General features: G+C 43.4%; 2 protein-coding genes across 7 annotated transcripts in view; one reads left to right on the top strand and one right to left on the bottom strand.

Moving 5' to 3' along the window:
• Nucleotides 1–14,148, bottom strand: part of ZNF485 (zinc finger protein 485) — a 121,512-nt gene that overhangs the window by 12,921 nt on the left and 94,443 nt on the right. The window contains 1 exon segment of the mRNA XM_027589577.2: nt 7,510–7,598. The gene's annotated coding sequence lies outside the window, so the exon portion shown is untranslated.
• ZNF239 (zinc finger protein 239) overlaps nt 11,248–14,148 on the top strand; it is a 64,063-nt gene continuing 61,162 nt past the window's right edge. For 2 of the 6 annotated variants that reach the window (XR_004819643.1, XM_035724216.1), the window contains exons 1-2: nt 11,332–11,434; nt 12,322–12,362. The gene's annotated coding sequence lies outside the window, so the exon portion shown is untranslated. The other 4 variants (XR_004819644.1, XM_035724217.1, XM_027589492.2 and 1 more) reach the window with 4 other exon arrangements.

A 14,148-nucleotide genomic window follows, 5' to 3' on the forward strand; every position in this document is an offset into this window, starting at 1 on the left:
TAAGCGTCTACCTTCGGCTCAGGTCATGGTCCAGGGTCCTGGGATCGAGCCCCACATCAGGCTCCCTGCTCCAAGGGAAGCCTGCTTCTCCCTCTCCCACCCCCCCTGCTTTTGTTCCTTCTCTCGCTTTGTCTCTGTCAAATAAATAAATAAAATCTTAAAAAAAAAAAAATCTATAGCAACTAGCAACAATTTATAATAACTAGCCCAGGAAGCCAGCCTGCTTGTAGACTGACTTGTAAGAAATCAAAACATCATCTCTAGCCATCAGCCCAAGCAGCCAAAATATCAACCAGCCCCTAAGAGTCAGACGTTAATAACTGACAGTATCCCTTAGTTTTGTCCCCACTTCCAATTTAGGATCAATCAGAGAATGCCAAATATACTCCCCTAACCAAGCATATAGGACGCCCTCTTCTACTTAGCTACCTCCAGTTTCACCTCCCAATGGCCTGCAATCAGGGCATACCCAAAGCCTTCCCTTTTTTCTGCTCTGAAGCTTTACCACTCCACTCTTTGAGTCTCTGCCAAAATGCAAGGGATGGTAACCTCGCCACAGCATGCTTTGAATAAATAGCCTTTGCTTATTCTCATTTGGTTAGTCTTCATTTTTTCCACAAATTCTTTTATATCTAATATCCAGTCCAAATCTGAATATCTCTAAGTGTCCCATAGATTTCTTTTATACCTAATTTGTTTGACTCAAAGGAGAACCCTTCAATCAGGCCTGGACCCTTATGACATGATGTTAGTAGTCTTTGAAAGTTTCTTGTTCTCTGGCAGACAAGTTGTCCAAGGCCTACACTATGCTTTGCCACAAACCAGCCACTTCTCCAAAAAGCCCTGGCTTTTTCAGTTTCCTGCCATCTTTTGGATTTACCTACAAACTGGAGCTTGTGAAGGAGCCTATGGAACCTTAGCTCAGTTTCAATGGTGTTCTCAGCTTCCTGCTGAGGAGTCCACTCAGAGTGGAGTTCTCTTCTCTGGGGACTGTGTTATGTGGTGGTAGTTTCTGTGTTCTGGGTTCCAGGATTCTCACTATTTTGGAACAGCTGCTGAAGCCCCACGGTGCTTTGACCTCACCTCTTCTGGTTGTGGGGGTGCCCTGACTTTGGCTTTGTTGAAGATACTGTCCAGTGGGATGTTTCTCCTGCTATCCTAGGGACTCAGTCCATTTTTATGAGTGACTTGGGGAACTTCAAAAACTCTGCTGCTCCTGTTTCTCCCTCTCCCTGCACTGTTCTCCCCTGCCTGTGTGTTCACTCTCTCTCTGTCAAATAAATAAATAAAATCTTAAAAAAAAATTTTTTTAAAGGGGTGCCTGGGTGGCTCAGTCAGTTAAGCAATCTGTCTTCAGCTCAGGTCATGATCCCAGGGTCCTGGGATCAAGCCCTGCATCGAGCTCTCTGCTCAGCAGAGAGCCTGTTTCTCCCTCTCCCTCTGCTATTCCCCCTGCTCGTGTGCTCTCTATCAAATAAATAAATAAAATCTTTTAAAAAATTAACTAAAAAAAAACTCTGCTGCCGTAAGGATCTCACTCTGCTTCTCATTTTTTTTTAACAGATGAGGAAGGTTTGGAGAGGCCAAATAATGTGGCCTTGGTGTGTTCATATACAAAAAAAATAATCTCTGCTCCCCTACTTCCCAGGACTGTTGTGAGAAATGAGATAAAAGAAATGAAAAAGTCAGAGATACAAGGACACAACAGGGCGCAAAGGCAGACATTCCTGGAGCAGGTCAAAACTTCCTCCCACAGCTCCTCTGTCTCCAAGGGCATGCCTCTAGCAACCAACGCCCCGAGATGTCAAAACAGGTAAATTAACTTTTACTGCAGGGCACTGTGATGCAGGCCTTCCACACCTTATTTCCTGCAGTTCTCGTGACAGCCTGAGAGGGGCAGCTTTCAGGAGCCTCATTTTACAGAGGAGGAAATCAGCACTTAGTGACATTGATAAACCTGCCCATGGTGTCTTGTTTTCTGGTAGTGGAGCCTGTATTTACACCCAAGCAATCTCACTCCACGGCCCCTGCCTTAGCAATCTCACTCCACGGCCCCTGCCTTAGCAATCTCACTCCACGGCCCCTGCCTTAGCAATCTCACTCCACGGCCCCTGCCTTAGCAATCTCACTCCACGGCCCCTGCCTTAGCAATCTCACTCCATCGCCCCTGCTTTAGCAATCTCACTCCACGGCCCCTGCCTTAGCAATCTCACTCCACGGCCCCTGATTTAGCAATCTCACTCCACCGCCCCTGCCTTTAGCTGCTCTTGGTGCCTGAAGCAGAGAAGGTGTGGGTTTTCATGGAAGATGAGGGAAAGGCAGAGAACAGAGAAGGTGAGCCAGGAGGAGCTGATAATTGAGCTGTTGAGAAGCTCTGTGCAGCTATTCTCAGTATCCTCTTTCTCTGAGGTAGGTGGCTAAGCTGAAGGCCGGGCTAGCTTACCAGATTGTAATTACCCCCTTAGAGTCTTTCAAGGCATTCTTGGAAACATGTCACTCTTCTAGGGTTTCCAGATAAAATACAGGATGCCCAGCAACATTTGAATTTCAGACAAACATTACAAGGGACACACATCTCCTAAAAAAAAAAAAAAAAAAAAAAAGGTCATTCATTGTGTATCTGAAATTCTAATTGAGCTTGGCATTTTCATTTTCATCTAACTGAGCTGGACATTTTCATTTGCTAAATCCAGCAACCCAACTCTGCCTGCTCCACACAGATCTTTTCTCTTTTACATTTCTATCATCCTAATACAACATCTAAATGGAACCTTTTTTTGGTTTTTTTGGTTTTAAAGATTTCTAGATCTTTAGGGATACTCTGTGATACATTTAACCTTGGATTGGGGTATGTTCCTTAAGTTATCTTTTCATTAGTATCCCTTAGTTGGCTGTGCCCGGTATCTTAGAGAAAGTCAACAGATACAGTCTGAAGAAAGGTGGGAAGTACAGCAACAACAATCAGGATGGAGAGGCTGATGGGGGAGAAGAGAGGATTCATAAAGCTGAAAACCGCTAAAACCCTCCCCCCCAGCACTGGTGGAGCCATGTGAGGAAACAGCATTTTATGGGTTGAGGTACATAGAATATAGTTGCTGAATGCTTTCTGAATGAGTGCAGGAATCATGCTGAGGTGCATCTAGCAGCATGTACACTATAATGATGAGTTTCCACAGCCCTGGGGCCATCTCCCCCTCCCCCCTCCACCCTTAGCAGGCAGCACCAAGAGCCCTTTATTACTGGGCAGGATTAACTTCCCTTCTCTCCCCTCCCTGCTTGCCTGCAGGCACTCGACCAATTCGCCTCTTTTCTCTGGGCCTCGATTCCCAGTCTGAAAAGAGGGCTGGATGAGACCCCCCTCATCACCCTCTTCATTTCTATGATTATACATCATCTGAGCACACCCTGGGGACAGTTTGGGAAACAGACGTGTAGACAGTCTTAGAACTCACAGGGATCTGGACAGAGGGAGCTCTGTGATCCCCTGCTCCAGTAAGGAGCCAGCCTGGCTGGGGAAAGGGCTCAAATCCACATGGGAGCCCTGACCTCCCTTTTCCAGCTCCAACAGTGATTTCTCCAGCTTTCCTAGGAGTCCACTGTGACCGGACCTGCATCTACCACCATCCTAATTGGCCTGCTATTTCTATGTTGGATTGATTCCCCCAGCAGGCTGGACTGGGAGGCAGAGCCCAAGGGGTCCAACAAAAGTTCCTTTCTTCATCTCTGTTCTGGCCTGTTGCATCTGTGATCCCCTGAAAAGATAAGGTGACAGACAAATGTGCTATAGTGAAAGTGCTTCCAATGCAATACCTAAGGTAATGAGTTTCAATCCTGACTCTGCCATTTACCAACAGCAGGATCTTGCACAAGTCACGGGCCCTTTCTCTCTCATCCTCTGTGCCTTCAATTTAAGACAAGTGAGGAATAACCCCTATTCCCCAGTGCTTTAACAGGCAAGGATGAATGTTGGACCCTGAGCCCAGTACAGGGCATCCAGGAGGAAATCTGTAAATCGAAGTCCCTCCACCTTTCTTTCTGTGTGTCTCCCAAGGGCTTTCTAGCTGAGGCCTAAAGACTGAGGTGCTCCCTGGCTGGTACTCCTCCAGGTCCCAAGACCACAACAGGCAGAAAATGTAGACCCCAGATGGAGACCTCACAAGCTTCCCCCCAGAGCACCTGGCTCTCGCAACATGGAGAGCATCCTGGAAAGGAGGGCTTAGCAGGGCCTCAAGGGCCGCATCATTACTGCCCTTCTCTGGGGTCAGGGCTGGAATCAGCTAAGGAGAGATGGCAAAAGGGTACTGGATAGGGGTGGGGCAAGACTAAAATAAGATAGAGGGGAAAACAAGCACTGTTAGATCATCCACACAGCAGATCATTTACCTTGGAAAACAGATACAAACATTCCTATGAGCCTCAGTCCCACTATTTAGGCAAAAGGCTCCTTACCATACTGTGAGTCCCCCAAACAGGGCTCAAGAAGGAATACTACTAACAACTCTACATTCATAAAAGTGACAACTTGGAAGCAATGAACCTATTCCCTGAAAACCACAACCTACCCCCCCTCAAAATAGACAATCTGAATAGTTATAGAACTATTAAAGAAACTGAACTTGTAATTTCAGATAAAATCTCCAGGCTTACCTTGTTTCACTGGAGAATGCTATCAAGCATTTAAAGAAGAACTAACATAAAATTTTATGCTATCTATTCCAAAACATAGAGGAAACATTTCCCAGCTCATTTTATGAGGCCATCATTACTCTGATAAACCAAACCAGGGTGAATCAAAACAAAACAAAACAAAACAAAAACTACAGAGCAATATCTCATTAATTTAGATGTAAAAATCCTCAAGAAAATATTAATCAAATCAAATCCAGCAATGTATAAAAAGGATTATATACCTCAGCCAAGTGGAATTTATTCCACGTATGCAACCAACATTGGTTCAATATTTGAAAACCCATTAGTATAATCTACCATATCAATACTAAAGAAGAAAAATACTAAGATCATTAAATTGATATAAGAAAAAGCATTTCAGGGGCACCTGGGTGGCTCAATCAGTTAAACATCTGCCTTTGGCTCAGGTCATGATCCAGAGTCCTGGGATTGAGCTCAGCATCCCTCCAGCTCCCTGCTCAGCGGGGAGTCTGCTTCTTCCTCACCCTCTGCCCCTTCCCCCACTCATGCATGCACATGTGCGCTCTCTCTCAAATAAAGAAAATCTTTTTTTAAAAAAAGGAAAGAAAAAGAAAAGGCATTTCATAAAATCCAACTATTCATGATAACAACACTCAGCAAACTATGAATAGAAAGGAATTCCCCAAATTGATAAAGACCTAAAGTAACACCAAACTTAATGTTAAGATCAAATGCCTTCTCCCTAAGACAGTAACAAACAAGGATGTCTGCTCTCCTCATCTTATGCATCAAAGTACTGGAAATGCTAGCTAGTGCAACAGGTCAGAAAAAACACAAAGGGGATACAGATTGGAAATAAAGAAGAAAAATGATCTCTAATTATCGATGACATTATTCTCTATGTGAACAATGTCAAAAAAGCATTTAAAAAAGAAAGCCCTCCGATAACCACTAAGTTCAGCAAGATCACTGGGTCCAAGATCAACATAAAAATTAATCAATTTTCTATATACTAAATAATAAAACATGTGAAAACTGAAAATAAAAACACAATTATCATTTATGATCTTTCCTAAGAAAATTACTTAAGTATATACTTAACAAAACATCTACAGGGCGCCTGGGTGGCTCAGTTGTTAAGCGTCTGCCTTCCGCTCAGGTCGTGATCCCAGGGTTCTGGGATCGAGTCCCACATCGGGCTCCCTCCTCGGCGGGAAGCCTGCTCTCCCTCTCCCCCTCCCCCTGCTTGTGTTCCTGCTCTCGCTGTCTCTGTCTCTGTCAAATAAATAAATAAAATCTTCAAAAAAAAAAATCTACAGATTCTATATCCTGAAAATTACAAAATCTAAGACACTGCCATTAGAAAAAACTAGGTGAAGGATACAGGTACCTCCATTTTTTCCAACTTCCTATGAATCTATAATTATTTCAAAATAAAAAGTTTTAAAAATATATGAACTGAAAAAAATTTGAGAATAATAATGTACTCTCTCATGGACAATAATGGGTGAGAGTGTAAGCACATGCTGTGTATGAATATGGTTGTGTGGGAACATGCTTGTGAAGGGGTACAGATTGTATTTATGTATATAGTTTGTGTGAATGAGTATGTTTGTAGGCAGGTTGATCACTGTCAGCAGAATGCCATTCAGCATACATCCCAAGGTCTCAGCACCACCCTGGAAGGAAATTCTCCAGGGATCATTCTCCAGGGATTCTAAACTGTGCAGAACACAGCGTGAATATTTTTGTCCCCATAACAACACCTGCTGAGGCTTCTCAACTCATCCCTACAAACACCTCCTGACATTTTCTAAGAACAATGCACCACATTTCAGTGATAATTATCTTCAACCATATAGAACCCTGGAAAGTGCCTGAACAGTTTAACGCCTTTTGCCTGCCTGGGGGTTTCCTTGAAAAGGGCTGTGGTTACAGGGTCCCTTTCATAAATGAGAAAACCAAGTCTTGAAGGGGAAAATTACACGGAAACACAGGATAATTATAAAGGGGGTCAACTGTGAAAAACACGTGCTTTGGAATATTTTTTAAAAACCCAAAATCTGGATCTGAATCCATACTCTACCCTTATTATGAGATTGGAAAACATATTATGAGACACTAAATATGCTTCTTGAAACTTTTAAAAATGTAAAACCTGTAAAATGGGGTCACACTACCTACATCTCAGTAAAGTGTATGGAAAAAATACGTAAGACAAAGGTATGGTATTTGGCATATATATGCTAATATTTGCTTAATTTGTTAAAAGACATAGACAGAACCAGGATTTTCGCTGGTATCTGGGCAGGCTGCCATTCTTGTCTTTCCTCTTTCTCACATCAAGAACATGTTCTTCCAAGTGGGCCTTTTCCTGTTCCAAGCAATCAGCAGAATCTGAGAAGAACTGTTGCCCTGTTAGTCAGGATATAAGTCTCAGGTCTGTCCCCATATCCTTTTGTTAACCATCTGACCCTACCTCTCTCCCTAGAACTTTAGGCTAGACTTCTAGATGGTTCCACCCACCCCAATCCTACCCTGGGGGTGGATTTTTAGAGGAAAAAAAGCACTGCCCTGACAAGAGGCAATATCTTGGCTTAACAGGATTTGCCAATAACAAGTTGAGTGATTTCAGGAAAATTCCATTTTGTCTTAGTTTTCTACATCTATAAAATGGTGATAGTGTCAGAAAGATAAAGTTCTTCGTTGCACATTATAAAAGTCAAAATAATCCAAGTAACATATAGTCTTAGGTTCTTGGAAAGTGGGAATCAGAATCATAAATGATACATTTCAATGTTCTAATTGGTTTTTATATGAAAGCACAATAGATGGTTTACATACTCCAAATAGCATTACCTCCAACTGCAGGACTTTCTCAGATGGCTGCCATGTTCTTTACAGGATTGGAGATCAGCTTTTGCTGTTGAAGTAATATTTGAGAACCTCTGGGATGGACAGAAAAAAAGTTCAGCACTTTGGTAGGTGATGTCAGAAATCCTGTGGACAGTGGATTCATGGGCTAGCATCTATAGAGAGGGTCCATCTAAAGTCCATTTTGATAACTGCAAGTTGACTATATAATATAAACTCTGTAAAATTTGTTGACATTTTATCATTTTTATTTTTTTTAAAGATTTTTATTTATTTGTTCATGAGAGACAGAGAGAGAGAGAGGCAGAGGGAGAAGCAGGCTCCCAAGGAGCAGGGAGCCCAATGCAGACTCGATCCCAGGACTCTGGGATCATGACCTGAGGTGAAGGCAGACGCTTAACCATCTGAGCCACCCAGGCGCCCGACATTTTATCATTTTTAATAGGATTTTTGTGACTTTTTCATGTTTTTAAAAAAAGTTATTTTCTGCTTTGGGGGTCTACTATTTTATATTTACCTACTAAATCAGGCTTAACTGTATTTTTCTGATTTTCCATATCCCAAGCAGATTTTTGCTGGCTTGATTTTTTTTTTCTGTAAGAGGTGTGTCAAAATACCCAAGTTTGAGAGTAATTTGTCAATTTCTCCCATTCTAAACGTTTTTCATTTACAGATTTTGAACACAGGATATTGAAATCTAATGGTAACTTTTCCATTGGATTGGTGGGGAAAAACACCTAATTGCAGTGGATTCAAGAGAATGGGAATTGGAAACATCTCTTAAAGACAATTTTTTAAGGAGTTTTGCAATAAAAAGGATCAGAGAAATGGGGTAGTAGCTTGAGAAATGGGATGAAGGACAAAGGGGTATTTTATAGAAGTTTTTTTTTTTAAGATTTTATTTATTTGACAGAGAGAGCACAAGCAGAGGGAGAGAGAGGGAGAAGCAGGCTCCCTGCTGAGCAAGGAGCCCAATGTGGGACTCGATCTCAGGACCCTGGGATCATGACCCGGGCTGAAGGCAGCCACTTAACTGACTGAGCCACCCAGGCATCCCATTTTATAGAAGATGTTACAGCATATTCATTAGTGTTGATGATTCAGTATGGAATGAAAAACTGTTAATACAGAAAAGGGAGAGGAATGCCCTCATGTGTGAGAAAGGGGATACAATTCAGGGTACAAATGGAGAGTTGTCTTAAATAGGAACTGAGGCTGTTCATTCAGAATGGAAAGTAGAGCATACAGATTCCAGTGGAGAAAGGTGGGCAGATGGTCTTGGACAGTATAGTTCTCTTTTCTCATAGAAAGCAAAGTCATCAGCTGTGAGTGAAATGGGACAAAGAATTGTCAGAGGCTTGAAGAGTGAGGAGAAGTTGTGAAATTGTTAAAAGAATGTATGGACTAAGCAAATGTAGTAGGATAGCTGGGCAGCATTAAGGGCCCACTTGACCTTAGTGGTCATAAATTGAAAGTGAGACCAATCATCATGGCCATGTGTTTCTCTCAGGCCACATCTACTACAAAAGTGCAAGCACAGAACAGAGAGAACTGGATTCAACCAGGTTTGGTGTTTTATCGGCAGAATATAACCAAGTGAGACATGGGCAAGAGAGTTGACAGTATATGCAAAGGTCTAACCATTAGTGATGAGCCATGGCCTCTAAACTGGATGAGTTAACTGAGAACATCAGAAAGTGAGAGTCAAGGCAAGGGTGACAGAATCAATGGATCAGGGAATATTTAGGAGAGCAATAAGGCCCTGATACTTTATGTTCCCCAGACAAAAGGTAGGAAGGCAACTCAGAGGAGGAGCGTCTCCAAACATGGTAGGTCACCCAAATGTGTCTCTGTCCTAATCCAAAGAAACTGAATGTTACCTCATACAGCAAAAGGGACTTTGTGAATGTGATTAAAGATCATGACGTAGGGAAATTATCCTGGATTATCCAGGTGGGCCTGATGTAAGTCCTCATCAGTCCATAGACGAACACACGAGTCAGTGCAAGAGAAGGTAATGTGATGACAGAAGCAGAGATTGGAGTCAAGCACTTTGAAGATGGAAGTAGAAGCCACAGCCAAGAAATAGAGGCTATCAAATGTACTTTGAGAAAGACAAGGAAACAAATCCTTCTCTAAGCCTGCAGAAGGAACCAGCTGTGCTGATACCTTGACTTTAGCCCAGTGAAACTGATTTCAGACTTCTGACCTCCAGAACTGTAGGAAAAGAAATTTGCTTTCTTTGTCACTAGGTTTGTGGTAATTTATTACAGCAGCAATTGGAAGCTAATACACTAACGAAGGGGGAAGATACAGAGGAGAGGCCCAGGCAACAGTTAACTCCCAAAATAAATCTGAAGGGAAGGTCCTGGGGAGAGTTGGGAGTGGTCTTGTGCCCCTCAGGGAGGGGTGAAAGTTATGAAGGTGTAGTCTGGGAGAATTTTGGCGCCCACCTCTTGAAGGCTGTAACAGTTAAAAGGGTGTCAAGGGGGCAGGGTTTGTTTCTCTGGTAAATTTATTATTATTTTTAAAGATTTTATTTATTTATTTGACAGAGAGAGAGAGAACAAGTAGGCAGAGAGGTAGGCAGAGGGAGAGGGAGAAGCAGGCACCCCGCTGAGCAGGGAGCTCGCTGCGGAGCTCGATCCCAGGACCCTGGGATCATGAACAGAGCTGAAGGCAGAGGCTTAACCGACTGAAGCCACCCAGGCGCCCCTTCTCTGGTAAATTTATGATACACAGTAAGTACTATTGAATTTTTAAAAGCAAACTGTAGGCCCATATATATGGCATGACCCCATGTTGTTTAAAAAGTATGTGTGTGCATAAATCGTTGCCTGTGTACGTGTAAGAGAGTTCTGAATGTCGTGAGACTGATTACTTCATCTCAGTATCTTTGCTCCAATAACCCCTATTTAAAACTGCAAAGCAGGGGTGCCTGGGTGGCTCAGTCAGTTAAGCGTCTGCCTTCGGCTCAAGTCATGATGCCGGGGTCCTGGGATGGAATCCCAGATCAGGCTCCATGCTCAGTGGGAAGCCTGCTTCTCCCTCTGCCTGCTGCTCCTCCTGCTTGTGCTCTAATAAAATCTTAAAAAAATAAAACTGCAAAGCATATCTCAACGCACACCAACACCCCTTAATCCTCCAAATCAGCTCTACTTTTTCCGTAACACATATCACTTTGTAACACACTATACCATTTATGTATAAACAAGTATTGCTTCTTTGTCCCACTAAAATTTAATATCTAGGGCGCATGGGTGGCTCAGTCGTTAAGCGTCTGCCTTCGGCTCAGGTCATGATCCCAGGGTCCTGGGATCGAGTCCCACATCGGGCTCCCTGCTCGGCGGGAAGCCTGCTTCTCCCTCTCCCTCTCCCCCTGCTTGTGTTCCCTCTCTCGCTGTGTCTCTGCCAAATAAAAATCTTAAAAATAAATATTTAATATCCAGTGATTTTTAAGTTCCTGGAACATGGCAGGCCCTCATGTTTGCCAAATGCATGAACTTTGGAGCCGAATTGGTGATGCTGAGTAGCATATGTTCGTTTCGGAATATTTTTTTAAAGGCAAAGACAAAATTAGAGCTGATATTTACGTTCTTTTCACGCCAGTAGCACTTCAGCAAAATAAAAACCCTTTAATGGGTATTCCTAAAATAATTCTTACCTGTTAGTTTAACAACAGCAACAAAAAAAATAAGGGCACTTTAACAAATTAGTCTCTAACCTCAACAGCGAACAAGCAGACGCCAGAGGCGAGCAACAAGCCTCGGCGCCACAGCCCGCGAAGCCCGGACCAACGCCGGAAGCGTGCGTCGGAAATGGGCGTGGCCATCCCCCAGCTTTCTGGGACTTGTAGTTCCGAGCCCGTAGGCGCGGGTGCGGGTCAGTGTCGGGAGTCCTGCTTTTCCAGGTATCGTATTCCACGTGGGAGGTGAGACACGCGGGACAGGACAGCCAGCGCCGCGGGCAGGGAGGCGTCTGGTGGTTGGGATGTGGGAGTGCCTCGGGGGAGGTGCAGGACCGCTGAGATCCGGAAGCCTGGTTGGGCAGCTGTGGGAGGGCGCGCGACCTGGAGGAGGTGCGGCCCGGGGTCGCACGTGCGTCCGAGCGTCGCGACCGCCACTCTGTCCGCCGGACCTGTGATCACCTGAGTCTAAGCGCCCCCAGCGCAGAAGTGGCTGCGGCTCCGGGGGACCCATCCTTCACCCGGCTGAGCTCTGGCTTTGGCCGGCCTGGAGGCTTCGTAGTTGGCCACACCGGCCATTTCTGTGCCGGTGACTGGCCTTATTCCATGGTTTTCGGTGGACGTTAGGCGACCTAGAGGGGCCTCTTTGAGGGACCGAGGTTTCTGTCCCCACAGCACTGTTCTCCCACCCCAGAAATGAGGCTGGTCGGGGAAAGCGCCTCAGGGAGTCGAAATCCATTCAGAGGCAAAGCATCTGAGATGAGAGCTCCTACCGGTCTTTCTCGAATTTTAGGGCAGAAATCAGAAACCCTGAGGAAATGGACACATCTTAGTGTTGCTGGGGGCAGCGGAATTTACTCACCCTCGTGGGTTTGGCAGGGAGGCTTGGCCTGTTTAATCCAAAACCCTGTGGAGAGAGGCGAGGGAGGTGCAGCCTGGGGGAGACTAGAAAGGCATCTCAGGAGAGCGTGTGAAGGGTTGACTAAAAAGGGGTTAGTAACAGGAGCAGAGTAACTTTTTTCCTACAGTCTTGCTGGACTGGCTACTCTGTATCCTGCAAGGTGGACTTGATATTCATGGCTTTTTCTCTTTCTCTAACTCTATCTTTCCAGGATTCTGTCCTTCCTGAGAGGAGGAAATGACCAAGTTCCAGGTGAGTTGGTGTTTCTTCTCTGAAAATGCCATCTGAGAATGAACATAACCTTTCTTGCTTGGAACAAAGGAAGAACATCAGCATTAATTGACACCTATCTGGTGTCAGGTCCTGTGTTTGTTCTGTACTTTATTTTTATTGTCAGACTTCAGTGTGAGACATACATTTTATAAATATGGGTGTAAGAACATTAATATACTGAGGACATGTAGCTATCAAATGACGTGTCCAGAGTCTGCACAGGTGGCTGCTTACTTTAAATTCCGCATCATTTTTACGGAACCACCCTCCCTCCATGAACTTGGCCCACTCCCCAAAGCACTCAGCTATTCTATTGAAAGACTCCACACAGCTTCTTTGCCTGGTCCTCTCTCAAAGTCACCCTTTTCCTGCCAAGACATTTCACTCACATTGAAAGTTATTCAGTTATCACACGCTCTGGCCAGTGTTCAGTGGTCTCAGGAAAACAAACAATTATAAATTATGGTGCTTTTCTTCATGAGCAGATTCCATATATGAAAAAAATAAAATATACATATTAACAATAACCATTTATTAAACATTAAAAAATCTGTTAAATGCCAGCACAGTAGTTACCAAATCAGTCCCAGAAATGCTTCTTAACCAAATTATTCATCAGAGTTATCTGTGGTGTTTTTTAAGAATTAAGAGTCATAGACACTTCCCCCAACCCCAAACCTACTAAAAGAATTTCACTTTTTTTTAATCCCATTGGCCTTTGTACATCCAACGATTTGTTGGATTTAATGTGAGATATTTCTTTACATACTCGATGTGATCATTAAGGTAGGTAAGATGGGTTATTCATCTTTTATGCTCTGATTGCTTCGTTCCCTTTACCAACATATCTACATGTTTAATTGGTACAATGAATTGTTAAATTACCGAGTAGCACTTTTTAAGAAACTGATTATTCATTTGTCTCTATAAAACCATTCCTAGAAAGTTACCTCAAGATTGACACTTAGAATCATAGAATGTTTGAAATGGAAGGGATCAGCCAGCCCTCTCTCTGCTTTGGTGCTGGCATTTTACCAAGGAGAGCTCTAATTCTGAGAAAGCTGACAGCAAACACCGTGTCCTCTGTTGCAGAGCAGCAGAGTCAGAAGGAAAGCCCATGTCTTCCAACTCCATGCTATTCCCTCTCCAGAGCTAAACAGGTCAATTACACCAGAAGTTATGTGAATGAAGCATCAGGCTGGATTTTAAGGAAGAAATAATTGTTTCTTAACACCACTACCAGCAAACTTGCTTGGCAAATACAGTTCTTATATACATAGGAAGAGAACATGAGCTCTTATAAAAATGGGCTTAGAAGGCAGTAAGCTGCCTCAAGGTCCTGAGAATGCCATCTCTGTGCCTTGCAAAGGAATTGAGGACTTCAAGGGAAATTAATGTGAATAAGACCCTGTGCTCTCTGTATTTTCCTTCCTTTTCCTCTACCTGGTCCCTGATGAAGATTATTTATCACAACATTGGGGATTGCTAATACAGTCAAATTTTGAGATTCTGGTATATGTTAATAACTTGAATTTAAAGAAAGGATTTCATTCCACCGATATTTATTGAGTGTTCTCTTATATACCAGACATTCTCCTTGAGTCTGCTGAAAGGCAGGAGTCCCAATTTAACCCCTACCTTTGTGACCTTGAGTAAGTCACTTCACTATCATCCTTGGTTTTCTCATGTGTAAAAATAAGAGTTTCCCTTGATGATCCTGAAGTTCATTACTTGTATCTTTTCATTATTCATTTAAGTTGAATGT

This window comes from Zalophus californianus, chromosome 15, assembly GCF_009762305.2.
Source record: "Zalophus californianus isolate mZalCal1 chromosome 15, mZalCal1.pri.v2, whole genome shotgun sequence".
NCBI lineage: Eukaryota > Metazoa > Chordata > Mammalia > Carnivora > Otariidae > Zalophus > Zalophus californianus.